At 49.7% G+C, this 13,908-nt stretch overlaps 2 long non-coding RNA genes across 4 annotated transcripts; both read right to left on the reverse strand.

Annotated features, from left to right (window-relative positions):
- Positions 1–3,663: 3,663 nt before the first annotated feature.
- On the reverse strand, positions 3,664–6,896 carry LOC125318941. 2 transcript variants are annotated; one of them, XR_007200542.1, is made up of 5 exons: positions 6,825–6,896; positions 6,209–6,743; positions 4,257–4,542; positions 3,839–4,162; positions 3,664–3,752 (listed from the first exon to the last, which is right to left on the reverse strand). It is a non-coding gene; the product is annotated as an uncharacterized LOC125318941 (long non-coding RNA). The 2 variants fall into 2 exon arrangements; XR_007200541.1 differs by lacking the exons at positions 6,209–6,743; positions 6,825–6,896 and having other exon boundaries at positions 4,257–4,748.
- Positions 4,811–6,077, reverse strand: LOC125318940. Of its 2 annotated transcripts, none has more exons than XR_007200539.1 (3): positions 5,924–6,077; positions 5,496–5,575; positions 4,811–5,418 (listed from the first exon to the last, which is right to left on the reverse strand). It is a non-coding gene; the product is annotated as an uncharacterized LOC125318940 (long non-coding RNA). The 2 variants fall into 2 exon arrangements; XR_007200540.1 differs by lacking the exon at positions 5,924–6,077 and adding an exon at positions 5,700–5,903.
- Positions 6,897–13,908: the final 7,012 nt, after the last annotated feature.

Genomic DNA, 13,908 nt, shown 5'->3' on the forward strand with positions numbered 1-13,908 from the left:
TTGCATACAGAGCAATACCTGGAAATGCAGCAGCAAACACAAATACAGACCAATACAGAGCAACACAAGCCAAATATATATCAATACAATAGAACAATTTTTCTATTTCTGGAAAACTTGCTACATTTTGTTTCATTGTTAGCGGAAACCCAAAACAACAGCACCACAGGGAGAACATAACAGTCATCCACCACACACACCTCTTTGAGCTTCCACACAACCCCACCATCATCTCAACCACTCTCCCCACCCAGGCCCCTCGGGAACAGGGTTCCTGGGAGCCTCCAAATTGTCCTGCCTGACAAAACCCCGGCCCTGGCACGGTCCGCACCCAAACCTTGGTGATGAACATCACCTCGCAGACTGGTCGGGACCGAGGAAAAAAAAAACCGAGTCGGGGGGGGGGGGGGGGGGAAAAAAAACCCAGCTGGGGTTTTTTTATTCTAAATTTAAAAATGTGTTGAAAAACCTGAAAGGCAAAAACCAAACACAAGGCTGGAACCATTCCACACACACACTCTCACAGGCAGACAAAACCACATCGGCAGACACAACCTCTCACACACAGATACAGACAGTCACACGCTCTTCAGCTTACACGCTGACTGCAGCCATTCATCAAAACACTCCACCGATGAAGATACTTTGGTACATCTTCCCTGGCTGCTGCTCCTCGACGTCGAGCCATAGATTCTGGGAAAAATCGGCAGCATTGGTGACTGTGGAGATCCAAAGCTGCCTCGGGACCTGCAAGAAAATGTGAAGCGGTCAGAGAGTGGCCCGTGGCTAGGAGTTATCCCCACACCAGGCCCATAAATTTTCTGCCCAAAACCCCACAGAAAATAGATGAACCCTTAAGTTTTATGACTGTTCTATCTAACTGTGACTCTACGTGCCAGGGCAGGGCAGCTAAGCGGCGCACAGACGGGCGGCACCCTAAATTAAGAAAAGATGACACGAGGGCTCGAGATGAGTCTCCAGAAGATTAATTCTTGAGTGCAATACACTTAGAGGCAATGGAACCTACTGAAATACTGCGGTCACAGAGGGAGGGTCTGATACCCTCCCTAGAGAAGTCCAAGGGAATGGCGTGTGAAAAGAAGCCAGTACCAAAACTGAGAAGGAAGATGGATGAGAACATCTTGTGTACTTCCTCCAGTCTCCAGAAGTAAGAAGGTAAAGATGCCAGAATAAGCCCCATCCGGGCAAGTAGGCAAGTAGAGTACAGCCAATACGGCCCAGAACAATGCAAAAAAAAAAAAAATCACTGACATGCAACAAAGCCCTGTGACACAGAGGACAATGGACACTACATAACAAAGACACAACCTACAGAACACAGACACAAGTTGAAACTGCCCAGCAGTTTCACCTGATGGACCCAAGATTCCTACTGCAAGATGAGCCAGAGGCCGATGATGCCGAAGGAAAGAAAGCTCTACGGCAATAGCACATGATGGCAAAACATAAGTCCTTACAAGAAGTTAGTACCAGAGCTGTTAAGAGGATGCTCAAGAAGCTCAGTAGGCCTAGAGAAGAAGGCAACAACTGCTAGGGGACCGGGGCGATCGCTCTGGACCCAAAGGCGAGCTCCTCAGGCAAAAAGATCTGCGATGACATTGAGACTCAGAGAAGGCCGATGACGTGAAGCTCGTGAGAACACAGAGACGGGTCGGAACCGTCCTGCCCGGCAAAAGGTCGGGCGATGCTGAGGAGAAACCCTCTCCCTTATTTCCAAGGGGCCTATCCCGCTACGGCCCTCTCCTCTAAGCTAACTTCAAATTGCCTCCTGCAATTCCAAAGGGTTTTCCCTTGTCCCCACCACTTAGCTTTTGGAAGACGAGCCGACAAAATCCATCCTCGATGGAAATGAACACACGGGCGCCATGGATGTTGATACAGTCCCCAGGGTCTGTTTCGGTGGCTGCAAAAATTCAGAAAAAAAATTCAGACTGCGATGAGATGTTCCAAAAGCGACCCCTTCTGCAAGGCCTCCCTCCCTCCTAAAAGCCGAGGCTCATCGCTTACTGGCTGCTTCCAAACTTTGGCTCCGCAGCTGCTCATGGTATCTAAGACAACAAAACAGAAAACGTCACTGTGGCCCTCGAGAATATTAATCCCCGGGGGTCCTCCGCACCGGTACCCCGGCTCACCTCAAATCTTCATCCGATTCCAGAGGCGGCCCAGAAAATACCTGCAAAGCAAAAAGGTACATGCTCAGCACACCGCCACATACCGCTCACCTATTACTTGCCCCACTTAAAGGCCAACTCACCTGATTGTCTCTATTTCTTGGCATGTCCAAGGCAGCAGCAGCAGCACCTGCAAAGAAACAAAGCAAAAAACATCCTGAAAGACTCTGAAATCCCAACCTCCCCCCTCCAATTAAAGTACACTGCACCTATACCTTAAGCTTGCACCCACCTGGCTGCCAGCATCCCAGACCAGGACATCTTGCCGGTGGACCACCTAAAATGCACAAAAAATAACAGATGCTTAGAGCTGCACCAGAAATTGATAACTGAGCAAGAAAAACTAGTTCAGTCCACCGGTCACCACTTACCTCGCTCACTTCACCTTGACAGCTGAGATCCGGCTTGACCTCCTAAAAATAAAGACAAAGAACAATGCTGTAACATAGCCGCTATTTACACTTGCCCCACAAACACAAATGGTGGCTGACCTTCCGGTGGGAACCCCCTCACCCGGTCCAGGGCGCTCTGCCACGGATTTAATCCCTCTGCATCTGAAAGAAAGCGATGACAAAAGTCAAAGGGCTGCATGAGAACTTAACAGCTCCAGCCATCTTGTGTCAATCTAGGAATACCATCTAGAGGCCAAACTACAGCCTACCTCACAAATTACAAGTCCCCAGGCCTTGTCCTATTACACCTATATGCCAGACCATGCAGCAGGGCAGAGCAGCTCCGGGCCAAATTCGTGCAGACACCTGTGACACAGGAAAGGACAAAGGAGGGGATGCGATGAAGAGAGAAAACCCTCGGCGAGAAGAACGATCGCAAGGACCGAGAGAACGAGGAATGAGATGACCTAGGCCAGACCAACGGTGAGCCGACGAGGCTCGAAGAACCCTGGCAGAAGAAGGACTTATTCTGAGAACCGCAAAGACGAATGCCCGAGAATCATACGGTCAGAACCCTCTACCACTCTTCACGTTCTGACAAGTCCTAATCCGCTCTAATGGATCATTGCGGCATACAGCTGTGAATACAGCTCAGAACAAGACCATAACAGACACCTGACTCGACGCTTCTAAAGAGAGATGCGATTCTGATGCGCCTCCAAGCTCTCGCGTCAAAGGATCAGTGGTATCGGCACCGGGCCGAGGAGCACCGAGAGCAGAGATGCTAAGAATAACACCCAGCGTTTCCAACAAGCATCTCAAAGGGCTAAGGCAAAAGACCTGCAACAGAAGATGCCCAAAAGACACAGAACATACAATAGAAAAGTGACACACACTGGGACTGCTCTGCTCACCTCAGCATTGTGATCAAAAGTGAGACTCGCCCTTTATGTGGCCTAAGGGGCCACTTCCTGGACATCCCCACCTCCAAAGCTGACTCAAAAATCCCTCCCGGCAAGCCCTGACCCAACACCTCACATTCATTCCCTCAGTGGATTGTAGCCCTCAACTTACCTCTCAGACATCTGGAGATGGGAATCCTCCTCAGGCACAACAGAAGGCTGGCTCGCCCTCTGGGAAGCTCCTGTCGTCACTGGGCTGTCGTCTCCTAGTCAACCACAATAAAGAAAACCAAACATCGCTACAGGAACTTAGTGGCATGTCAGCCAAAGCTCCGACAATTCCACTACTCACCGTCTCCTAAGAAGGCCGGGGTCCTCAGACCGCACGCTTCAGCCACGCTCCGAGGCCGACGCTGTCATCACAGGGTATGCCCGGGTTAAGAGGAGACAAGGTGTTGTGGCATTGCTGAAACTTGAGTGGACCCTCCCTCCTCCTCCCTCCCTCCCCGACTCATCACAACTCCTCGGCCATGGATGTACCAGAAGGTACCTCCGAACAGAAAATGTAAAGGCTTCATTGCAGAGTCCCGTAATACTTCCAGAGCGCTCACGACGGTGGCAAAGCGGGTCCGTCAGCCGGTCGGTGAGGAGGTTTAGCATAAAAAAAGTGGACCCCCTAAAACACACAAATGACAGTGGATGCTTAGAACTGCACCAGAAATTGATAACCAAGCAATAACAACTCATTCCGTCCACTGGTCACCGCTTACCTCGCTCCATCGACCTTGACTGCTGCTATCCAGTTTTACCTCCTGAAAGCAAAGACAAAGAACAATGCTGTAACACAGCCACCATTTACAGTTGCCCCACAAACACAAACAGCAACTGACCTTCTTGCGGGAACCCCCTCACCCAGTCGGGGGCGCCCTGCCACAGATTTCATCCATCTGCATCTGAAAGAAAGCGATGACAAAAGTCAGAGTCCTGCATGAGAACTTAACAGCTCCAGCCATCTCATGTGAATCTAGGAATATGATCTAGAGGCCAAACTACACCCTACATTACAAATTTCAAGGCCTTGGGACTTTCCCTACTACACCCATACACCAGACTACATGGCAGGGCAGAGCAGCTCCAGGCCAAACCCATGCAGGCACCTGTGACACAGGAAATGACAAACAAGGAGATGCGATGAAGAGAGAAAACTCTGGCACGAGGAATGGCCGCAAGGACCGAGAGAATGCGGAGTGAGATGATCTCGGCCAGACCGACAAGGCTCAAAGAAGATGCTAACAGAAGGGCTTCTTCCAAGAACCGCAAAGATGGATGCCCGAGAATCGTACGGTCAGAATCCTCTACCGCTCCTTACATTCTGACAAGTCCTAATCCCCTGTAATGGATCACTGCGGTGCACAGCTGTGAATATAGCTCAGAACAAGACCATAAAAGACCTCTGACTCAATGCTTCTAAAGGGAGATGCGATTCCGATGCACATCCGAGCTCGTCGGTCAAAGGTCTCACGGTATCGGCACCCGGCCAAGGATGCTAAGGATGATGCCCAGCATTTCTGATAAGCTGGCCCCTCGAAGGGCTAAGGAAAAAGACCTAAGACACAAGATGCCCAAAAGACACAGAACATACAATAGACAGGTGACACAACACACACCGCGACTGCTCTGCCCGCCTCGGCATTGTGATCAAAAGTGAGACTTGCCCTTTATGTGGGCTACGGGGCCCCTTCTTGGACATTCCCGCCTTCAAAGCTGACTCAAAAATCCCTCCCGGCGAGGCCCGACCCAGCACCCTGCTTTCATCCCCTCTGTGGGTCATAACCCTCAACTTATCTCTCGGACATCCGGGATGTGAATCCACCTCGGGTGCAAAATAAGGCTGCCTCACTGTCCGGGAAGTTCCTGCCATCTCCTAGTCGGCTACAACAAAGAAAACCAAACATCAGTACATGAACTTAGTGGCATGTCAGCCAAAACGGGACAATTCCGCTACTCACCGTCTCCTAAGAAGGCCGGGGTCCTCTGGCAGCACGCTTCGGCCACACTCTGAGGCCGACGCCATCGTTGCGGGGTATGCCTGGGTTAAGAAGGGACAAGGTGCTATGGCATTGCTTGAACTTGAGGGGACCCTCGCTCCTCCTGCATCCCTCCCCAACTCGCCGCAACTCCTCTGCCGTTGCCAAAGGTCACCCGCAAGGCACCTTGGAACAGAAAATGTAAAGGCTTCATTGCAGAGTCCCATAACACTTTGGGAGGGCTCACGAGGGCGGCGAGCCGGCTCTGTTGGCCGGTCAGTGAGGGGATTTGGCGTAATACAAGTGGACTGCCTAAAACACGCAAATGACGATGGCTGCTTAAAGTTTAGAGTACCGGCACTCGGCACCCGAGCAATAACAACTTTTTCTTTCCACCAGTCACCGCTTACCTCGCTCACTTGACCTTGACTGCTGCTATCCGGCTTTATCCCCTAAAAATAAAGACAAAGAACGGTGCTATAACATAGCCATCATTTACGCTTGCCCAGCACAGACAAACAGTGACTGACCTTCCTGCAGGAATCCCCTCACCCGGTGTGGGGCGCTCTGCCATGGATTTAATCCATCTGCATCTGAAAGAAAGTGATGACAAAAGTCAAAGTGCTGCATGAGAATTTCACGGCTCCAGCCATCTCGTGTGAATCTAGGAGTATCATCTAGAGCCCAGCTACAACCTACATTACAAATTTCAAGTCCCCAGGCCTTGTTCTATTACACCTACGTGCCAGACTATGCGGCAGGGCGGAGCAGCTCCGGGCCAAACCCGTGCAAGCACCCATGACACAGGAGATGACACATGAGGAGACATGACAAGGACAGAAAACTCTCTGCGAAAAGAACGACCGCAAGCACATCAAAGGGCTAAGGCAGAAGACACAAGACACCCAAAAAGAACATAACAATAGACAGGTGACATGACACGCACCGGGATTGCTCTGCCCTGCGCACCTTGGCATTGTGATCAAAAGCGAGACTTCCCTTTATGTAGGTTAAGGGGCCCCTTCTTGGGTATCCCCGTCTCCAAAGCCGGCTCAAAAATCCCTCCCAGTGAGTCCCGACCCGGGACCCCGCTTTCATACCCTCTGTGGGTCTTAGCCCTCAACTTATCTCTCAGAAGTCCGGGGCTGCAAATCCTCCTCAGGTGCAAAAGAAGGCCGCCTCACCGTCCGGGAAGCTCCTGCCATCATCGGGCTGCTGTCTCTTGGGCAGCTGCGATTAAAAAAAAAAACCAAACTTCAAGGCCTGAACTTAGTGGCACGTGGGCCAAAACCCTACAATTCCTGTACTCACCATCTCCTAAGATGGCAGGGGTTCTCGGGCCGCACGCTTCGGCTGCACTTCGAGGCCGCCGCAGGGTACACCTGAGTTAAGAGGAGACAAGGTGATGTGGCATTGCGGAAACTTGAGTGGACCCTTGCTCCTCCCTCCCTCCCTGACTCACCACAGCTCCTCTGCCACTGCCAAAGGCAACACAGAGAGCACCTTCAAATGGAAAAGGTAAAGGCTTCGTCTCAGAGTCCCGTGATGCTCGGGGAGGGCTCACAAGGGCGGCGAGCCGGGTATGTCAGCTGGTCGGTGACGGGGTTCAGCACAATACAAGTGGACCGCCTAAAACACACAAATGACAATGGACGTTAAGAGCTGCACCAGAACTTGGCACCCAAGCAACAACAACGACGCTGTCATCTCAGGGTATACCTGGGTTAAGAGGAGACCAGGTGACGCAGCTTTGCTAAAACTTGAGCGGACCCTCGCTCCTCCTTCCCTCCTTCCATCCCCAACTCACCGCAACACCTCTGCCGTGGATGAAGGCTACCCGGACAGCACCTTCAAATGGAAAAGGTAAAGGCTTTGTCGCAAAGTCCCGTACCGCTTCTGGAGGGCTCACGAGGGCGGTGGGCTGGGTCCATTGGCTGGTCAGCGAGGAGGTTCGGCGTAATGCTAGTGGACCACCTAAAAGACCGAAACAATAACAGATGCTTAGAGCTGTACCAGAACCTGACACCCAAGGAATTAAAACTCTTTCTTTCCACCAGTCACTGCTTATCTCGTTCACTTCACCTTGGCTGCTCCTACCTGGCTTTACCTCCTAAAAACAAAGACAAAGAACAATGCTGGAACACAGCCACCATTTACACTTGCCCTGCAAACACAAACAGCAACTGACCTTCCTGTGGGAGCCCCTAACCCGGTGTGGGGCGCTCTGCCACGGATGTATGCCATCTGCATCTGAAAAAAAGTGATGACGAAAGTCAAAGGGCTGCATGAGAACTTAACAGCTCCAGCCATCCTGTGTCAAGCTAGGAATACCATCTGGTGGCCAAACTACAGCCTACGTTACAAATTTCAAGTCCCCGGGGCCCTGTCCTATTACACCTATAGGCCAAACTGTGCAGCAGGGCAGAGCAGCTCTGGGCCAAACCCATGCAGGCACCTGTGAGACAGCAGATGACAAACAAGCGGAAGCGACGAGGAGAGAAAACTCTAGGTTAGATGATCACAAGGACTGAGAGAATGAGGAATGAGATGACCTCGGTGAGACTGAAAGTGAGCCAACAAGGCTCCAAGAACCCTGGCAGAAGAATATGCTAACAGAAAGACTTAATCCAAGAACCACAAAGATGGATGCCCGAGAATTGTACGGGCAGAATCGTCTAGCTATCTTCTCATTCTTGCAAGTCCTCATCCCCTATAATGAATCATTGTGGTGCACAGCTGTCATGCAGCTCAGAACAAGACCAGAAATGACACCCGCCTCAACATTGCTAAAGAGATGCAATTCTGATGAAGTTCCAAGCTCAAGAGTCAAAGGATCAATGGTATCAGCACCACACTGAGGAATAACAAGAGCAGAGATGCTAAGAATAATGCCCAGCATTTGCAATAAGCAGCTCAAAGGGCTAAGACAAAAGACCTGTGACACGAGATGCCCAAAAGACAGAGAACACACAAGAGACAAGTGACATGTACCAGGACTGCTCTACCCTGCACACCTCAGCATTGTGATCAAAAGCAAGATTTTCCCTTTATGCTGGCCTAAGGGGCCCCTTCTTGGGTATCCCCACCTCCAAATCTGACTCAAAAATCCCTCCCAGTGAGTCCCAACTCAACACCCTGCTGTCACCCCCTCTGTGGGTCACAAGTCTCGACTTAGCTCTTAGGCGTCTGAGGATGTGAATCTGTCTGAGGCATAAAAGAAGGCTGCCTTGCCGTCCGGGAAGCTTCTGCAGTCACTGGGCTGTTCTCTCTCAGTTGGCTACAGTAAAGAAAACCAAACAAACATCAGTGCACGAACTTAGTGGCACCTCGGCCAAAACCCAACAATTCCGCTACTCACCATCTCCTAATAGGGCCAGGGTCCTCGGGCCACACGCTTTGGCCGCGCTCCAAGGCTGACACTGTCGTTGCAGGGTATACCTGGATTAGGAGGAGACAAGGTGATGTGGCATTGCTGAGACTCGAGCAGACCCTCGCTCCTCCTCCCTCCCTGACTCGCCCCAACTCCCCACCCATTGCCAAAGGCTGCTAAGAAAAGACCCTTTGAATGGAAAGGGTGAAGGCTTGGTCAAAGAGACCCGTAATACCTTCAGAGGGCTCACAAAGGTGGACAGCTGGGTCTGTCAGCAAGGAGGTTCGGCATAATGCTAGTGGACCGCCTAAAACACACAAATGACAATGAATGCTTAGAGCTGTACCAGAACCTGACACCCAAGGAATTAAAACTCTCTTTCCACCAGTCACTGCTTATCTCGTTCACTTCACCTTGGCTGCTCCTACCTGGCTTTACCTCCTAAAAACAAAGACAAAGAACAATGCTGGAACACAGCCACCATTTACACTTGCCCTGCAAACACAAACAGCAACTGACCTTCCTGTGGGAGCCCCTAACCCAGTGGGGGGCTCTCTGCCACGGATTTATGCCATCTGCATCTGAAAAAAAGTGATGACGAAAGTCAAAGGGCTGCATGAGAACTTAACAGCTCCAGCCATCCTGTGTCAAGCTAGGAATACCATCTGGTGGCCAAACTACAGCCTACGTTACAAATTTCAAGCCCCCGGGTCCTTGTCCTATTACACCTATAGGCCAAACTGTACAGCAGGGCAGAGCAGCTCTGGACCAAACCCAAGCAGGCACCCGTGACACAGCAGATGACAAACAAGCGGAAGCAACAAGGAGAAAAACTCTTGGCCAGAAGAATGAACACAAGCACATCAAAGGGCTAAGGCAGAAGACACTAGATGCCCCATAGAGACAGAATGCACGATAGACAGGTGACACAACGTGCACTGGGTCTGCTCTGCCTGGTGCACCCTGGCCTTGTGATCAAAAGTGAGACTTTCCCTTTATGGGGCCTAAGGGGTCCCTCCTTGGGCATCCCCATCTCTGAATCTGACTCAATATTCCCTCCTGGTGAGCCCCAACCTGACACCCTGCTCTCATCCCCTTGACTTATCTCTGAGACATCTGGGGATGCAAATCCGCCTCAGGCGCAAAAGAAGGCTGCCTCGCCGTCCGGGAAGCTCCTGCCATTGCTGGGCTGTTCTCTCTCAGTCAGCTACAATAAAGAAAACCCAACTGACATCAGTGCATGAATTCAGTGGCACGTCGGCCAAAACCTGACAATTCCTCCACTCACTGCCTCCTTAGAAGGCTGGGGTTCTCGGGCCACAGGCTAAAAATAAACACAAAGAACAATTCTGTAATATAGCCATGTCTGCTTCGTCTGAGGTGTGGCTCGAGTGGCTAAGCAAAGCTAAAGGCTACCTGTAAAGTCTTCTTTCTACTCCACCTACCCCCCAGTCTATTCCACAGGGCAGAGCAGTTCCAGGCTAAACAAAAATGACGTATTATGTGTGACACATATTATGTGTGTCACAGTGTGACACAAGGACAACAAAAAAAAACGTTCTCGGGGAGAAGAACAATGGCAAGGACCGAGATGATGCCAAAAGAGATGACCGGTATCATAGCGACAGTGGACAGAGGAGGCTCCAGGGAGCGGAAGACAAGACTGTAACAGAGTGACCTGTTATAAGAACTGTCTGTCACAATGATCGAGATGGCTGCAAGACAATGCTACGTCCAGAATGCTCCCCATATCCTTAAAAATCTTACAAGCCCCAGGACATTACAGCTCACGGCTGGAAAGGATGGATGGCAATACAGCCAGGAATGAGGCCTCAAAAGACGTCCGACTCGACGGTGCCGAGATGAGATTCCGAGACACAGCTGAGTCTGCCAGTAAAAGAACGAACGATATCGGCATCGTGCCGAGAAGCGCGAATGTTCGAAAACCTAGAGATGATGGCTCACATTTGCCATAAGGTCCTCGAGGGGAAAAGGCAGAGATAGCTGATCCGAGGGATCCCAAAAACACGCTAGACAATGCAACACTCTAGACAACACAAGACAGACTGGAATTGCTCTGCACACCCTATGGTTGCAATCAAAAGTAGAGCTGCTGCCTTTGACTGTCCTAAGAGGCCCCTTAGAGGACATCCCTTACACCTGCACTGATTTTTAAATGTCTACCAGGAATTTCCAACTCTCTACCCTATCATTCCATCTCCAGGTCCTAGCCCCCGACTTATCTTTCGGACGACCAGCGACGTGAATCCACGTCGGATGCAAAATGAGTCCTCCTCAGCTGTCTTGGAAGACCCCACGATAGTTGGGTTAGCCTCTTAGTTGGCTAAGGTAAAGAAAACCAAAATCAATGCACAAGTTTAGAGGCGTCTGGGCCAAATCCCGACAGATTGACTACTTGCCCTCTCCTAAGTGTGCCTGGGTCCTCACATCTCCGGCTTTGTCCTGAATCAAAAAGCTATGGCCGGGATTTCAATAGACACCTGGGCTAGAGAGGAACAAAGCTATACAGCGTTGCTGTGAGCATGGTGGATGCATTTGTGTGCTTTAAAACACATAAATGCATGTGCTGTGCTCGAAGAAAAGCCTTGGGGGTCCCAAATAGATGCCTTTTCCCACCATGCAGCCTTCAAAACCCTTCCTGGCACTTCCTAAACCGGTTATCCTGCTCAGGGTCCATCTCCTGGTCGTAATCCACAACCTACCTATCGGAAGCCTCAGTTTTGGGTGTCATCTTTGACATGGGGCAGGTCTCTTTAGTAACACGATGACTGTGCTGAAAAAATCTGAAGTTTCATACTCTGTGCAACCCAGAAGTTACAACGCTCCTAAAAAAAAAAAAAAACAAGAACAAAACCCAGAATTACAAAAGCACGTTACTGCCAAAAAACAAACAAACAAAAAAAAAAAAAAAAAACAAAAAACAAATTTACAAAAGCACCTTACTGCCCCTGAACACTTGACCCAAAATCACGAGCTTAAATACTGTCTGTGCTCCATACTATCTTTTTCATGGTGTCCTCAAAGCCTCTGTTGTTTTAGAGGCCAAAAGCATCTGCTGAAAAAAAAAAGCTGAGATAACCTGAAGGAGCCCCTTCATTGAAATGAGACGAGAGCCCTCACCCCACTCAGTCCCACGCAGGAAATGACCCCCTTTGGCAAAGGCTGGGGTTAATATACCCCTGGCCGGGCCCGCCTCTCGTTCCCACGATGCCCGGGGAAAAGGGAGGTGGCAAATAACACAAGGTATAAAAGCCCTCGGAGAAGCCGCAAAAGCCGTTTGGCGCCTCTGACTTAAGTTCGAGGTGAGGGAAGGGCTGAGTAGGGGATAAAAGCTCTTCAGGGAAGCGATGACACCTTCTTTTTTACTTCTTTTTTACTACGACTGCGTTTCGTGAAAGGGCAGAGACCGGGTAACAAATAAAGCTTCGTAGATAGATGAGTGGGATAATTAGTTGTTAATTTGCGTTATTGTTCTTTAGTGATTGCTAAGTAGTACCCCACCTGTGGCTAAGTAGGGCGGAGAAGAATAGTAATGATAGGAGTGTCGTAACTCTCACTGGGATCTCTAATTAGGGCTATACCTGTTACAAGGGAAAAAAATAGACCCCCGGGCGCCGTCAGGGTCACGCGTGTGCCGGGCTCGCTCCCGTACTCGGTACCGGGGCCCGGGTAGAAGTGCCCTGAAATGCAGATTTAAACCCTTAAAATGCTGAAAAGGGGAGAGCTTCCTTCAACTGAGCTCCTTAAAGGGAAGAAACAGGGTATTTACCTCCACTTAAACAGATATAATGGAAAATAAATGGCTTCTCCCCTTTAATTTAATCCCCTAAAATGTTGGGAAAAGAGGGGGTTTCATCACTTTAGATCTCTTAAATCACTGAGGGGAAAAGGGGGATCTTCCCCTCAGTTCAAACCCTTAAAAAGGAGGGACAATTGGGCTTCATCCTCAATCTGAACATTAGGATGATAAAAATGTAGGAGTTATCCTTAGTTTAAACCCATAAAATAGCATGGTCGAGGTTTTCCCCTTCCATTTAAACTAGAAAATAAGGGGAAATGGGGATTCCCCATCAGTGGATACCCTTAACAGCATAGAAAAGGCAGGATTTCCTTCAAATGATGCCATTTAAATCGCAGGGGAAGGGCATTCTCCCCCAATTTGAACATAGACAATTATGGAAAAGCAAGTTTTTCTTCTCAGTTTAAACCCCTTTTCTCCTAATGACCCCTCTCTTTTCTGGGGCCCCTGTGGAGGGACCAGGGGCTCTGGGGAGGGACTGACCAGATAAAAGGGGGAAGTTGAAAGCTTCCCCTGGCACCCCACCCGCTGCCCCGCCTGCTCAGGTGCCCGGGTGCATCCGGCTGCTCCCCAGCCCCTGCTCAATGCTCTGACCGCTGAGTGGGATCTGGGATGAAAATGGTTCTGTTAAAATTAGGGAAAGAATGCAAGAAGAGACATGAGCATCCTTTTAATGCTTGGTACAAAAATGTAATCTGTTTACTACCTGCTTTTTAATCCACGTAGTTCATTTCTGTTACTTGCTTATCATCCTCATCATAAATAAGCTTATCTGTAAATAAGTCATTGTTTTGTTCCAATCGCTTTGCTAATGGCATTAACGACCAAAATGGTACTTCCCTTCCTCTGGGAAAGATCTGCCCTTCTCCTCCAGGGGTCCGAGGCTGAAATTGCAATTCTGCCTCCAAAATTCCATATGTCTGAGGTTCATAATTGCCAAGAAACTTCCCCACTGATTATAGGACATCACCTAAAGTTTCTCCTCTGGAATTGTCACTGACTCGGCTTTCTTTGGAAGCGTTTGACACATTCACGGAGGGTTCTGGAGCTCGGTTATGGCTTATCCTGACGGGCCCAGGCCAAGTCCAAACAGACATTTGAAAATTGGTAGTTTGGAATTTGATATTTTGAAATTGGACCATTTCGATATTTGGAACTTGATATCCTGGTATTTTGAAATGGAATTACTTTGGTATTTTGGAACT

Source organism: Corvus hawaiiensis, chromosome 32, assembly GCF_020740725.1.
Source record: "Corvus hawaiiensis isolate bCorHaw1 chromosome 32, bCorHaw1.pri.cur, whole genome shotgun sequence".
NCBI lineage: Eukaryota > Metazoa > Chordata > Aves > Passeriformes > Corvidae > Corvus > Corvus hawaiiensis.